Raw genomic sequence first — 16269 nt, forward strand, 5'->3', positions numbered from 1 at the left:
CAGCTCTGATACCCGGCCTCTGCTTCCCTGCCACTTATTCCCCACCTCTGATTCCCCAACTCTGATTCCCCGCCTCTGATTCCCCAGCTCTGATTCCCCGCCTCTGATTCCCCGCATCTGATTCCCTGCCTCTGATTCCCCACCTCTGATTCCCTGCCTCTGATTCCCAACCTCTGATTCCCCATATCTGATTCCCCGCCTCTGTTTCCCTGCCTCTGATTCCCCGCCTCTGATTCCCAATATCTCATTCCCCGCCTCTGATTCCCCATCTCTGATTCCCCATATCTGATTCCCCACTTCAATTCCCGGCCTCTGATTCCCTGCCTCTGATTCCCCGCCTCTGATTCCCTGCCTCTGATTCCCCATCTCTGATTCCGCACATCTGATTCCCGCCTCTGATTCCCAGCCTCTGATTCCCCATCTCTGATTCAACGCCTCTGTTTCCCCGCCTCTGATGCCCCGCCTCTGTTTCCCCATATCTGATTCCCCGCCTCTGATACCCCAACTCAGATTCCCCGCCTCTTATTCCCCAGCTCTGATACAAGGCCTCTGCTTCCCTGCCACTTATTCCCCACCTCTGATTCCCCATATCTGTTTCCCCGCCTCTGTTTCCCCGCCTCTGATTCCCCTCCTCTGTTTCCCCATCTCTAATTCCCGGCCTCTGATTCCCCAACTCTGATTCCCCGCCTCTGATTCCCCAGCTCTGATTCCCCGCCTCTGATTCCCCGCATCTGATTCCCTGCCTCTGATTCCCCACCTCTGATTCCCTGCCTCTGATTCCCAACCTCTGATTCCCCATATCTGATTCCCCGCCTTTGTTTCCCTGCCTCTGATTCCCCACCTCTGATTCCCAATAACTCATTCCCCGCATCTGATTACCCATCTCTGATTCCCGGACTCTGATTCCCCACCTCTGATTCCCGGCCTCTTATTCCCCGCTTCTGATTCTGATTCTCTGCCTCTGATTCCCCATCTCTGATTCCGCACATCTGATTCCCTGCCTCTGATTCCCCACCTCTGATTCCCCATATCTGATTCCCCGCCTCGATTCCCGGCCTCTGATTCCCTGCCTCTGATTCCCCGACTCTGATTCCCTGCCTCTGATTCCCCATCTCTGATTCCGCACATCTGATTCCCTGCCTCTGATTCCCCGCCTCTGATTCCCCGCCTCTGATTCCCTGCCTCTGATTCGCAACCTCTGATTCCACACCTCTGATTCCCCATATCTGATTCCCCGCCTCTGTTTCCCCGCCTCTGATTCCCCGCCTCCGTTTCCCCATAACTGATTCCCCGCCTCTGATTCCCCAACTCTGATTCCCCGCCTCTGATTCCCCAGCTCTGATTCCCCGCATCTGATTCCCCACATCTGATTCCCAGCCTCTGATTCTCCACTTCTGATTCCCTGCCTCTGATTCCCAACCTCTAATTTCCCATATCTGATTCCCCGCCTCTGTTTCCTTGCCTCTGATTCCCCGCCTCTGATTCCCAATATCTCATTCCCTGCCTCTGATTCCCCATCTCTGATTCCCGGACTCTGATTCCCCTCATCTGATTCCCGGCCTCTTATTCCCCGCTTCTGATTCTGATTCTCTGCCTCTGACTCCCCATCTCTGATTCCGCATATCTGATACCCTGCCTCTGATTCCCCACCTCTTATTCCCTGCCTCTGATTCCCCGCCTCTGATTCCCGGCCTCTGATTCCCCATCTCTGATTCCGCACATCTGATTCCCTGCCTCTGATTCCCCGCCTCTGATTCCCCGCCTCTGATTCCCTGCCTCTGATTCGCAACATCTGATTCCCCACCTCTGATTCCCCATATCTGATTCCCCACCTCTGTTTCCCCGCCTCTGATTCCCCGCCTCTGTTTCCCCATATCTGATTCCCCGCCTCTGATTCCCCAACTCTGATTCCCCGCCTCTGATTCCCCGTGTTTGATTCCCTGCCTCTGATTCCCCGCCTCTGATTCCCCATCTCTGATTCAGCGCCTTTGATTCGCCACCTCTGATTCCCCATATCTGATTCACCGCATCTGTTTCCCCGCCTCTGATTCCCCGCCTCTGATTCCCCATATCTCATTCCCCGCCTCTGATTCCCCATCTCTGATTCCCGGACTCTGATTCCCCATCTCTGATTCCGCACATCTGATTCCCTGCCTCTGATTCCCCGCCTCTGATTCCCCGCCTCTGATTACCTGCCTCTGTTTCCCAACCACTGATTCCCCACCTCTGATTCCCCATATCTGATTCCCTGCCTCTGATTCCCAACCACTGATTCCCCACCTCTGATTCCCCATATCTGATTCCCCGCCTCTGTTTACCGCCTCTGATTCCCCGCCTCTGTTTCCCCATATCTGATACCCCGCCTCTGATTCCCCGCCTCTGTTTCCCCATATCTGATTCCCCGCCTCTGATTCCCCAACTCTGATTCCCCGCCTCTGATTCCCCAGCTATTATTCCCCGTCTCTCATTCCCCGTGTTTGATTCCCAACCTCTGATTCCCCACCTCTGATTCCCCATATCTGATTCCCCAGCTCTGTTTCCCCGCCTCTGATTCCCCACCTCTGTTTCCCCATATCTGATTCCCTGCCTCTGATTCCCCAACTCGGATTCCCTGCCTCTGATTCCCCGCCTCTGATTCCCCATCTCTGATTCAACGCCTTTGAGTCGCCATCTCTGATTCCCCATATCTGATTCTCCGCCTCTGTTTCCCTGCCTCTGATTCCCCGCCTCTGATTCCCAATATCTCATTCCCCGCCTCTGTTTCCCCATATCTGATTCCCCACCTCTGATTCCCCACCTCTGATTCCCCATATCTGATTCCCCGCCTCTGATTGCCCAACTCTGATTCCCCGCCTCTGATTCCCCGCCTCTGATTCCCCATCTCTGATTCAACGCCTCTGTTTCCCCGCCTCTGATGCCCCGCCTCTGTTTCCCCATATCTGATTCCCAGCCTCTGATACCCCAACTCAGATTCCCCGCCTCTTATTCCCCAGCTCTGATACCCGGCCTCTGCTTCCCTGCCACTTATTCCCCACCTCTGATTCCCCATATCTGATTCCCCGCCTCTGTTTCCCCGCCTCTGATTCCCCTCCTCTGTTTCCCCATATCTAATTCCCAGCCTCTGATTCCCCAACTCTGATTCCCCGCCTCTGATTCCCCAGCTCTGATTCCCCGCCTCTGATTCCCCGCATCTGATTCCCTGCCTCTGATTCCACACCTCTGATTCCCTGCCTCTGATTCCCAACCTCTGATTCCCCATATCTGATTCCCCTCCTCTGTGTCCCTGCCTCTGATTCCCCGCCTCTGATTCCCAATATCTCATTCCCCGCCTCTGATTCCCCATCTCTGATTCCCCATATCTGATTCCCCGCCTCGATTCCCGGCCTCTGATTCCCTGCCTCTGATTCCCCGCCTCTGATTCCCTGCCTCTGATTCCCCATCTCTGATTCCGCACATCTGATTCCCTGCCTCTGATTCCCCGCCTCTGATTCCCTGCCTCTGATTCCCTGCCTCTGATTCGCAACCTCTGATTCCCCACATCTGATTCCCCATATCTGATTCCACGCCTCTGTTTCCCCGCCTCTGATTCCCCGCCTCTGTTTCCCCATATCTGATTCCCCGCCTCCGATTCCCCAACACTGATTCCCCGCCTCTGATTTCCCGTGCTTGATTCCCTGCCTCTGATTCCCCGCCTCTGATTCCCCATCTCTGATTCAGCTCCTTTGATTCGCCACCTCTGATTCCCCATATCTGATTCCCCTCATCTGTTTCCCTGCCTCTGATTCCCCGCCTCTGATTCCCCATATCTCATTCCCTGCCTCTGATTCCCCATCTCTGATTCCCGGACTCTGATTCCCCATCTCTGATTCCGCACATCTGATTCCCTGCCTCTGATTCCCCGCCTCTGATTCCCCGCCTCTGATTACCTGCCACTGATTCCCAACCACTCATTCCCCACCTCTGATTCCCCATATCTGATTCCCTGCCTCTGATTCCCAACCACTGATTCCCCACCTCTGATTCCCCATATCTGATTCCCCGCCTCTGTTTCCCGCCTCGTATTCACCGCCTCTGTTTCCCCATATCTGATTCCCCACCTCTGATTCCCCATATCTGATTCCCCGCCTCTGTTTCCCCGCCTCTGATTCCCCGCCTCTGTTTCCCCATATCTGATACCCCGCCTCTGATTCCCCGCCTCTGTTTCCCCATATCTGATTCCCCGCCTCTGATTCCCCAACTCTGATTCCCCGCCTCTGATTCCCCAGCTATGATTCCCCGTCTCTCATTCCCCGTGTTTGATTCCCAACCTCTGATTCCCCACCTCTGATTACCCATATCTGATTCCCCACCTCTGTTTCCCCGCCTCTGATTCCCCACCTCTGTTTCCCCATATCTGATTCCCCGCCTCTGATTGCCTAACTCTGCTTCCCCGCCTCTGATTCCCCGCCTCTGATTCCCCATCTCTGATTCAACGCATTTGATTCGCCATCTCTGATTCCCCATATCTGATTCTCCGCCTCTGTTTCCCTGCCTCTGATTCCCCGCCTCTGATTCCCAATATCTCATTCCCCGCCTCTGATTCCCGGCATCTGATTTCCGGCCTATGATTCCCAGCCTCTCATTCCCGGCCTCTCATTCCTGGCCACTGATTCCCGGCCTCTGATTCCCCGCCTCTGATTCCCCGCCTCTGATTCCCGGCCTCTGACTCCCAACCTCTGATTCCCCACCTCTGATTCCCCATATCTGATTCCCCGCCTCTGTTTCACCGCCTCTGATTCCCCGCCTCTGTCTCCCCATATCTGATTCCACGCCTCTGATTCCCCAACTCTGATTCCGCGCCTCTGATTCCCCAGCTCTGATTCCCCGCCTCTGATTCCCCGTGTTTGATTCCCTGCCTTTGATTCCCCGCCTCTGATTCCCCATCTCTGATTCACAACCTTTGATTCACCACCTCTGATTCCCCATATCTGATTCCCCGCCTCTGTTTCCCCGCCTCTGATTCCCCGCCTCTGATTCCCCATATCTAATTCCCCGCCTCTGATTCCCCAACTCTGATTCCCCGCCTCTGATTCCCCAGCTATGATTCCCCGTCTCTCATTCCCCGTGTTTGATTCCCAACCTCTGATTCCCCACCTCTGATTACCCATATCTGATTCCCCACCTCTGTTTCCCCGCCTCTGATTCCCCACCTCTGTTTCCCCATATCTGATTCCCCGCCTCTGATTGCCTAACTCTGATTCCCCGCCTCTGATTCCCCGCCTCTGATTCCCCATCTCTGATTCAACGCATTTGATTCGCCATCTCTGATTCCCCATATCTGATTCTCCGCCTCTGTTTCCCTGCCTCTGATTCCCCGCCTCTGATTCCCAATATCTCATTCCCCGCCTCTGATTCCCGGCATCTGATTTCCGGCCTCTGATTCCCGGCCTCTCATTCCCGACCTCTGATTCCCGGCCTCTGATTCCCCGCCTCTGATTCCCCGCCTCTGATTCCCTGCCTCTGATTCCCCATCTCTGATTCCGCACATCTGATTCCCTGCCTCTGATTCCCCGCCTCTGATTCCCCGCCTCTGATTCCCGGCCTCTGACTCCCAACCTCTGATTCCCCACCTCTGATTCCCCATATCTGATTCCCCGCCTCTGTTTCCCCGCCTCTGATTCCCCGCCTCTGTTTCCCCATATCTGATTCCCCGCCTCTGATTCCCCAACTCTGATTCCCCGCCTCTGATTCCCCAGCTATGATTCCCCGTCTCTCATTCCCCGTGTTTGATTCCCAACCTCTGATTCCCCACCTCTGATTCCCCATATCTGATTCCCCACCTCTGTTTCCCCGCCTCTGATTCCCCACCTCTGTTTCCCCATATCTGATTCCCCGCCTCTGATTGCCCAACTCTGATTCCCCGCCTCTGATTCCCCGCCTCTGATTCCCCATCTCTGATTCAACGCCTCTGTTTCCCCGCCTCTGATGCCCCGCCTCTGTTTCCCCATATCTGATTCCCAGCCTCTGATACCCCAACTCAGATTCCCCGCCTCTTATTCCCCAGCTCTGATACCCGGCCTCTGCTTCCCTGCCACTTATTCCCCACCTCTGATTCCCCATATCTGATTCCCCGCCTCTGTTTCCCCGCCTCTGATTCCCCTCCTCTGTTTCCCCATATCTAATTCCCAGCCTCTGATTCCCCAAATCTGATTCCCCGCCTCTGATTCCCCAGCTCTGATTCCCCGCCTCTGATTCCCCGCATCTGATTCCCTGCCTCTGATTCCACACCTCTGATTCCCTGCCTCTGATTCCCAACCTCTGATTCCCCATATCTGATTCCCCTCCTCTGTGTCCCTGCCTCTGATTCCCCGCCTCTGATTCCCAATATCTCATTCCCCGCCTCTGATTCCCCATCTCTGATTCCCCATATCTGATTCCCCGCCTCGATTCCCGGCCTCTGATTCCCTGCCTCTGATTCCCCGCCTCTGATTCCCTGCCTCTGATTCCCCATCTCTGATTCCGCACATCTGATTCCCTGCCTCTGATTCCCCGCCTCTGATTCCCTGCCTCTGATTCCCTGCCTCTGATTCGCAACCTCTGATTCCCCACATCTGATTCCCCATATCTGATTCCCCGCCTCTGTTTCCCCGCCTCTGATTCCCCGCCTCTGTTTCCCCATATCTGATTCCCCGCCTCCGATTCCCCAACACTGATTCCCCGCCTCTGATTCCCCGTGCTTGATTCCCTGCCTCTGATTCCCCGCCTCTGATTCCCCATCTCTGATTCAGCTCCTTTGATTCGCCACCTCTGATTCCCCATATCTGATTCCCCTCATCTGTTTCCCTGCCTCTGATTCCCCGCCTCTGATTCCCCATATCTCATTCCCTGCCTCTGATTCCCCATCTCTGATTCCCGGACTCTGATTCCCCATCTCTGATTCCGCACATCTGATTCCCTGCCTCTGATTCCCCGCCTCTGATTCCCCGCCTCTGATTACCTGCCTCTGATTCCCAACCACTCATTCCCCACCTCTGATTCCCCATATCTGATTCCCTGCCTCTGATTCCCAACCACTGATTCCCCACCTCTGATTCCCCATATCTGATTCCCCGCCTCTGTTTCCCGCCTCGTATTCCCCGCCTCTGTTTCCCCATATCTGATTCCCCACCTCTGATTCCCCATATCTGATTCCCCGCCTCTGTTTCCCCGCCTCTGATTCCCCGCCTCTGTTTCCCCATATCTGATACCCCGCCTCTGATTCCCCGCCTCTGTTTCCCCATATCTGATTCCCCGCCTCTGATTCCCCAACTCTGATTCCCCGCCTCTGATTCCCCAGCTATGATTCCCCGTCTCTCATTCCCCGTGTTTGATTCCCAACCTCTGATTCCCCACCTCTGATTACCCATATCTGATTCCCCACCTCTGTCTCCCCGCCTCTGATTCCCCACCTCTGTTTCCCCATATCTGATTCCCCGCCTCTGATTGCCTAACACTGCTTCCCCGCCTCTGATTCCCCGCCTCTGATTCCCCATCTCTGATTCAACGCATTTGATTCGCCATCTCTGATTCCCCATATCTGATTCTCCGCCTCTGTTTCCCTGCCTCTGATTCCCCGCCTCTGATTCCCAATATCTCATTCCCCGCCTCTGATTCCCGGCATCTGATTTCCGGCCTCTGATTCCCAGCCTCTCATTCCCGGCCTCTCATTCCCGGCCACTGATTCCCGGCCTCTGATTCCCCGCCTCTGATTCCCCGCCTCTGATTCCCGGCCTCTGACTCCCAACCTCTGATTCCCCACCTCTGATTCCCCATATCTGATTCCCCGCCTCTGTTTCACCGCCTCTGATTCCCCGCCTCTGTCTCCCCATATCTGATTCCACGCCTCTGATTCCCCAACTCTGATTCCGCGCCTCTGATTCCCCAGCTCTGATTCCCCGCCTCTGATTCCCCGTGTTTGATTCCCTGCCTCTGATTCCCCGCCTCTGATTCCCCATCTCTGATTCACAACCTTTGATTCACCACCTCTGATTCCCCATATCTGATTCCCCGCCTCTGTTTCACCGCCTCTGATTCCCCGCCTCTGATTCCCCACCTCTGATTCCTGGCCTCTTATTCCCGGCATCTGATTCCCGGCCTCTGATTCCCGGCCTCTGATTCCCCGCTTCTGATTCTGATTCCATGCCTCTGATTCCCCATCTCTGATTCCGCACATCTGATTCCCCGCCTCTGTTTCCCCGCCTCTGATGCCCCGCCTCTGTTTCCCCATATCTGATTCCCCGCCTCTGATACCCCAACTCAGATTCCCCGCCTCTTATTCCCCAGCTCTGATACCCGGCCCCTGCTTCCCTGCCACTTATTCCCCACCTCTGATTCCCCATATCTGATTCCCCGCCTCTGTTTCCCCGCCTCTGATTCACCTCCTCAGTTTCCCCATATCTAATTCCCGGCCTCTGATTCCCCAACTCTGATTCCCCGCCTCTGATTCCCCAGCTCTGATTCCCCGCCTCTGATTCCTCGCATCTGATTCCCTGCCTCTGATTCCCCACCTCTGATTCCCCATATCTCATTCCCTGCCTCTGATTCCCCATCTCTGATTCCCGGACTCTGATTCCCCATCTCTGATTCTGCACATCTGATTCCCTGCCTCTGATTCCCCGCCTCTGATTCCCCGCCTCTGATTACCTGCCTCTGAATCCCAACCACTCATTCCCCACCTCTGATTCCCCATATCTGATTCCCTGCCTCTGATTCCCAACCACTGATTCCCCACCTCTGATTCCCCATATCTGATTCCCCGCCTCTGTTTCCCGCCTCGTATTCCCCGCCTCTGTTTCCCCATATCTGATTCCCCACCTCTGATTCCCCATATCTGATTCCCCGCCTCTGTTTCCCCGCCTCTGATTCCCCGCCTCTGTTTCCCCATATCTGATACCCCGCCTCTGATTCCCCGCCTCTGTTTCCCCATATCTGATTCCCCGCCTCTGATTCCCCAACTCTGATTCCCCGCCTCTGATTCCCCAGCTATGATTCCCCGTCTCTCATTCCCCGTGTTTGATTCCCAACCTCTGATTCCCCACCTCTGATTACCCATATCTGATTCCCCACCTCTGTTTCCCCGCCTCTGATTCCCCACCTCTGTTTCCCCATATCTGATTCCCCGCCTCTGATTGCCTAACTCTGCTTCCCCGCCACTGATTCCCCGCCTCTGATTCCCCATCTCTGATTCAACGCATTTGATTCGCCATCTCTGATTCCCCATATCTGATTCTCCGCCTCTGTTTCCCTGCCTCTGATTCCCCGCCTCTGATTCCCAATATCTCATTCCCCGCCTCTGATTCCCGGCATCTGATTTCCGGCCTCTGATTCCCAGCCTCTCATTCCCGGCCTCTCATTCCCGGCCACTGATTCCCGGCCTCTGATTCCCCGCCTCTGATTCCCCGCCTCTGATTCCCGGCCTCTGACTCCCAACCTCTGATTCCCCACCTCTGATTCCCCATATCTGATTCCCCGCCTCTGTTTCACCGCCTCTGATTCCCCGCCTCTGTCTCCCCATATCTGATTCCACGCCTCTGATTCCCCAACTCTGATTCCGCGCCTCTGATTCCCCAGCTCTGATTCCCCGCCTCTGATTCCCCGTGTTTGATTCCCTGCCTCTGATTCCCCGCCTCTGATTCCCCATCTCTGATTCACAACCTTTGATTCACCACCTCTGATTCCCCATATCTGATTCCCCGCCTCTGTTTCCCCGCCTCTGATTCCCCGCCTCTGATTCCCCACCTCTGATTCCTGGCCTCTTATTCCCGGCATCTGATTCCCGGCCTCTGATTCCCGGCCTCTGATTCCCCGCTTCTGAATCTGATTCCATGCCTCTGATGCCCCGCCTCTGTTTCCCCATATCTGATTCCCCGCCTCTGATACCCCAACTCAGATTCCCCGCCTCTTATTCCCCAGCTCTGATACCCGGCCCCTGCTTCCCTGCCACTTATTCCCCACCTCTGATTCCCCATATCTGATTCCCCGCCTCTGTTTCCCCGCCTCTGATTCACCTCCTCAGTTTCCCCATATCTAATTCCCGGCCTCTGATTCCCCAACTCTGATTCCCCGCCTCTGATTCCCCAGCTCTGATTCCCCGCCTCTGATTCCTCGCATCTGATTCCCTGCCTCTGATTCCCCACCTCTGATTCCCTGCCTCTGATTCCCAACCTCTGATTCCCCATATCTGATTCCCCGCCTTTGTTTCCCTGCCTCTGATTCCCCACCTCTGATTCCCAATATCTCATTCCCCGCATCTGATTCCCCATCTCTGATTCCCGGACTCTGATTCCCCACCTCTGATTCCCGGCCTCTTATTCCCCGCTTCTGATTCTGATTCTCTGCCTCTGATTCCCCATCTCTGATTCCGCACATCTGATTCCCTGCCTCTGATTCCCCACCTCTGATTCCCCATATCTGATTCCCCGCCTCGATTCCCGGCCTCTGATTCCCTGCCTCTGATTCCCCGACTCTGATTCCCTGCCTCTGATTCCCCATCTCTGATTCCGCACATCTGATTCCCTGCCTCTGATTCCCCGCCTCTGATTCCCCGCCTCTGATTCCCTGCCTCTGATTCGCAACCTCTGATTCCACACCTCTGATTCCCCATATCTGATTCCCCGCCTCTGTTTCCCCGCCTCTGATTCCCCGCCTATGTTTCCCCATAACTGATTCCCCGCCTCTGATTCCCCAACTCTGATTCCCCGCCTCTGATTCCCCAGCTCTGATTCCCCGCATCTGATTCCCCACATCTGATTCCCAGCCTCTGATTCTCCACTTCTGATTCCCTGCCTCTGATTCCCAACCTCTAATTTCCCATATCTGATTCCCCGCCTCTGTTTCCCTGCCTCTGATTCCCCGCCTCTGATTCCCAATATCTCATTCCCTGCCTCTGATTCCCCATCTCTGATTCCCGGACTCTGATTCCCCACATCTGATTCCCGGCCTCTTATTCCCCGCTTCTGATTCTGATTCTCTGCCTCTGACTCCCCATCTCTGATTCCGCACATCTGATACCCTGCCTCTGATTCCCCACCTCTTATTCCCCATATCTGATTCCCCTCCTCTGATTCCCGGCCTCTGATTCCCTGCCTCTGATTCCCCGCCTCTGATTCCCTGCCTCTGATTCCCCATCTCTGATTCCGCACATCTGATTCCCTGCCTCTGATTCCCCGCCTCTGATTCCCCGCCTCTGATTCCCTGCCTCTGATTCGCAACATCTGATTCCCCACCTCTGATTCCCCATATCTGATTCCCCACCTCTGTTTCCCCGCCTCTGATTCCCCGCCTCTGTTTCCCCATATCTGATTCCCCGCCTCTGATTCCCCAACTCTGATTCCCCGCCTCTGATTCCCCGTGTTTGATTCCCTGCCTCTGATTCCCCGCCTCTGATTCCCCATCTCTGATTCAGCGCCTTTGATTCGCCACCTCTGATTCCCCATATCTGATTCACCGCATCTGTTTCCCCGCCTCTGATTCCCCGCCTCTGATTCCCCATATCTCATTCCCCGCCTCTGATTCCCCATCTCTGATTCCCGGACTCTGATTCCCCATCTCTGATTCCGCACATCTGATTCCCTGCCTCTGATTCCCCGCCTCTGATTCCCCGCCTCTGATTACCTGCCTCTGTTTCCCAACCACTGATTCCCCACCTCTGATTCCCCATATCTGATTCCCTGCCTCTGATTCCCAACCACTGATTCCCCACCTCTGATTCCCCATATCTGATTCCCCGCCTCTGTTTACCGCCTCTGATTCCCCGCCTCTGTTTCCCCATATCTGATACCCCGCCTCTGATTCCCCGCCTCTGTTTCCCCATATCTGATTCCCCGCCTCTGATTCCCCAACTCTGATTCCCCGCCTCTGATTCCCCAGCTATGATTCCCCGTCTCTCATTCCCCGTGTTTGATTCCCAACCTCTGATTCCCCACCTCTGTTTCCCCATATCTGATTCCCCGCCTCTGATTCCCCAACTCGGATTCCCCGCCTCTGATTCCCCGCCTCTGATTCCCCATCTCTGATTCAACGCCTTTGAGTCGCCATCTCTGATTCCCCATATCTGATTCTCCGCCTCTGTTTCCCTGCCTCTGATTCCCGCCTCTGATTCCCAATATCTCATTCCCCGCCTCTGATTCCCCATCTCTGATTCCCGGACTCTGATTCCCCACCTCTGATTCCCGGCCTCTTATTCCCCGCTTCTGATTCTGATTCTCTGCCTCTGATTCCCCATCTCTGATTCCGCACATCTGATTCCCTGCCTCTGATTCCCCACCTCTGATTCCCCATATCTGATTCCCCGCCTCTGATTCCCGGCCTCTGATTCCCTGCCTCTGATTCCACGCCTCTGATTCCCTGCCTCTGATTCCCCATCTCTGATTCCGCACATCTGATTCCCTGCCACTCATTCCCCGCCTCTGATTCCCCGCCTCTGATTCCCTGCCTCTGATTCGCAACCTCTGATTCCCCACCTCTGATTCCCCATATCTGATTCCCCGCCTCTGTTTCCCCGCCTCTGATTCCCCGACTCTGTTTCCCCAATATCTGAGTCCCCGCCTCTGATTCCCCAACTCTGATTCTCCGCCTCTGATTCCCCGTGTTTGATTCCCTGCCTCTGATTCCCCGCCTCTGATTCCCCATCTCTGATTCAGCGCCTTTGATTCGCCACCTCTGATTCCCCATATCTGATTCCCAGCATCTGTTTCCCCGCCTCTGATTCCCCGCCTCTGATTCCCCATATCTCATTCCCCGCCTCTGATTCCCCGCCTCTGATTCCCTTCCTCTGATTCGCAACCTCTGATTCCCCACCTCTGATTCCCCATATCTGATTCCCCGCCTCTGTTTCCCCGCCTCTGATTCCCCGCTTCTGTTTCCCCATATCTGATTCCCCGCCTCTGATTCCCCAACTCTGATTCCCCGCCTCTGATTCCCCGTGTTTGATTCCCTGCCTATGATTCCCCGCCTCTGATTCCCCATCTCTGATTCAGTGCCTTTGATTCGCCACCTCTGATTCCCCATATCTGATTCCCCGCATCTGTTTCCCCGCCTCTGATTCCCCGCATCTGATTCCCCATATCTCATTCCCCGCCTCTGATTCCCCATCTCTGATTCCCGGACTCTGATTCCCCATCTCTGATTCCGCACATCTGATTCCCTGCGTCTGATTCCCCGCCTCTGATTCCCCGCCTCTGATTACCTGCCTCTGATTCCCAACCACTGATTCCCCACCTCTGATTCCCCATATCTGATTCCCTGCCTCTGATTCCCAACCACTGATTCCCCACCTCTGATTCCCCACCTCTGATTCCCCATATCTGATTCCCTGCCTCTGATTCCCAACCACTGATTCCCCACCTCTGATTCCCCATATCTGATTCCCCGCCTCTGTTTCCCGCCTCGTATTCCCCGCCTCTGTTTCCCCATATCTGATTCCCCACCTCTGATTCCCCATATCTGATTCCCCGACTCTGTTTCCCCGCCTCTGATTCCCCGCCTCTGTTTCCCCATATCTGATACCCCGCCTCTGATTCCCCGCCTCTGTTTCCCCATATCTGATTCCCCGCCTCTGATTCCCCAACTCTGATTCCCCGCCTCTGATTCCCCAGCTATGATTCCCCGTCTCTCATTCCCCTTGTTTGATTCCCAACCTCTGATTCACCACCTCTGATTCCCCATATCTGATTCCCCACCTCTGTTTCCCCGCCTCTGATTCCCCACCTCTGTTTCCCCATATCTGATTCCCTGCCTCTGATTGCCCAACTCTGATTCCCCGCCTCTGATTCCCCGCCTCTGATTCCCCATCTCTGATTCAACGCCTCTGTTTCCCCGCCTCTGATGCCCCGCCTCTGTTTCCCCATATCTGATTCCCCGCCTCTGATACCCCAACTCAGATTCCCCGCCTCTTATTCCCCAGCTCTGATACCCGGCCTCTGCTTCCCTGCCACTTATTCCCCACCTCTGATTCCCCAACTCTGATTCCCCGCCTCTGATTCCCCAGCTCTGATTCCCCGCCTCTGATTCCCCGCATCTGATTCCCTGCCTCTGATTCCCCACCTCTGATTCCCTGCCTCTGATTCCCAACCTCTGATTCCCCATATCTGATTCCCCGCCTCTGTTTCCCTGCCTCTGATTCCCCGCCTCTGATTCCCAATATCTCATTCCCCGCCTTTGATTCCCCATCTCTGATTCCCCATATCTGATTCCCCGCCTCGATTCCCGGCCTCTGATTCCCTGCCTCTGATTCCCCGCCTCTGATTCCCTGCCTCTGGTTCCCCATCTCTGATTCCGCTCATCTGATTCCCCGCCTCTGATTCCCCGCCTCTGATTCCCCATCTCTGATTCAACGCCTCTGTTTCCCCGCCTCTGATTCCCCACCTCTGATTCCCCATATCTGATTCCCCGCCTCTGTTTCCCCGCCTCTGATTCCCCTCCTCTGTTTCCCCATATCTAATTCCCGGCCTCTGATTCCCCAACTCTGATTCCCCGCCTCTGATTCCCCAGCTCTGATTCCCCGCCTCTGATTCCCCGCATCTGATTCCCTGCCTCTGATTCCCCACCTCTGATTCCCTGCCTCTGATTCCCAACCTCTGATTCCCCATATCTGATTCCCCACCTCTGTTTCCCTGCCTCTGATTCCCCGCCTCTGATTCCCAATATCTCATTCCCCGCCTCTGATTCCCCATCTCTGATTCCCCATATCTGATTCCCCGCCTCGATTCCCGGCCTCTGATTCCCTGCCTCTGATTCCCCGCCTCTGATTCCCTGCCTCTGATTCCCCATCTCTGATTCCGCACATCTGATTCCCTGCCTCTGATTCGCAACCTCTGATTCCCCACATCTGATTCCCCATATCTGATTCCCCGCCTCTGTTTCCCCGCCTCTGATTCCCCGCCTCTGTTTCCCCATATCTGATTCCCCGCCTCTGATTCCCCAACTCTGATTCCCCGCCTCTGATTCCCCGTGTTTGATTCCCTGCCTCTGATTCCCCGCCTCTGACTCCCCATCTCTGATTCAGCTCCTTTGATTCGCCACCTCTGATTCCCCATATCTGATTCCCCTCATCTGTTTCCCCGCCTCTGATTCCCCGCCTCTGATACCCCATATCTCATTCCCCGCCTCTGATTCCCCATCTCTGATTCCCGGACTCTGATTCCCCATCTCTGATTCCGCACATCTGATTCCCTGCCTCTGATTCCCGCCTCTGATTCCCCGCCTCTGAATACCTGCCTCTGATTCCCAACCACTCATTCCCCACCTCTGATTCCCCATATCTGATTCCCTGCCTCTGATTCCCAACCACTGATTCCCCACCTCTGATTCCCCATATCTGATTCCCCGCCTCTGTTTCCTGCCTCGTATTCCCCGCCTCTGTTTCCCCATATCTGATTCCCCACCTCTGATTCCCCATATCTGATTCCCCGCCTCTGTTTCCCCGCCTCTGATTCCCCTCCTCTGTTTCCCCATATCTGATACCCCGCCTCTGATTCCCCGCCTCTGTTTCCCCATATCTGATACCCCGCCTCTGATTCCCCAACTCTGATTCCCCGCCTCTGATTCCCCAGCTATGATTCCCCGTCTATCATTCCCCGTGTTTGATTCCCAACCTCTGATTCCCCACCTCTGATTACCCATATCTGATTCCCCACCTCTGTTTCCCCGCCTCTGATTCCCCACCTCTGTTTCCCCATATCTGATTCCCCGCCTCTGATTGCCTAACTCTGATTCCCCACCTCTGATTCCCCGCCTCTGATTCCCCATCTCTGATTCAACGCATTTGATTCGCCATCTCTGATTCCCCATATCTGATTCTCCGCCTCTGTTTCCCTGCCTCTGATTCCCCGCCTCTGAATCCCAATATCTCATTCCCCGCCTCTGATTCCCGGCATCTGATTTCCGGCCTCTGATTCCCGGCCTCTCATTCCCGGCCTCTGATTCCCGGCCTCTGATTCCCCGCCTCTGATTCCCCGCCTCTGATTCCCTGCCTCTGATTCCCCATCTCTGATTCCGCACATCTGATTCCCTGCCTCTGATTCCCCGCCTCTGATTCCCCGCCTCTGATTCCCGGCCGCTGGCTCCCAACCTCTGATTCCCCACCTCTGATTCCCCATATCTGATTCCCCGCCTCTGTTTCCCCGCCTCTGATTCCCCGCCTCTGTTTCCCCATATCTGATTCCCCGCCTCTGATTCCCCAACTCTGATTCCCCGCCTCTGATTCCCCAGCTATGATTCCCCGTCTCTCATTCCCCGTGTTTGATTCCCAAC

The sequence above is a fragment of the Narcine bancroftii genome, chromosome 1 (assembly GCF_036971445.1).
Source record: "Narcine bancroftii isolate sNarBan1 chromosome 1, sNarBan1.hap1, whole genome shotgun sequence".
Lineage (NCBI taxonomy): Eukaryota > Metazoa > Chordata > Chondrichthyes > Torpediniformes > Narcinidae > Narcine > Narcine bancroftii.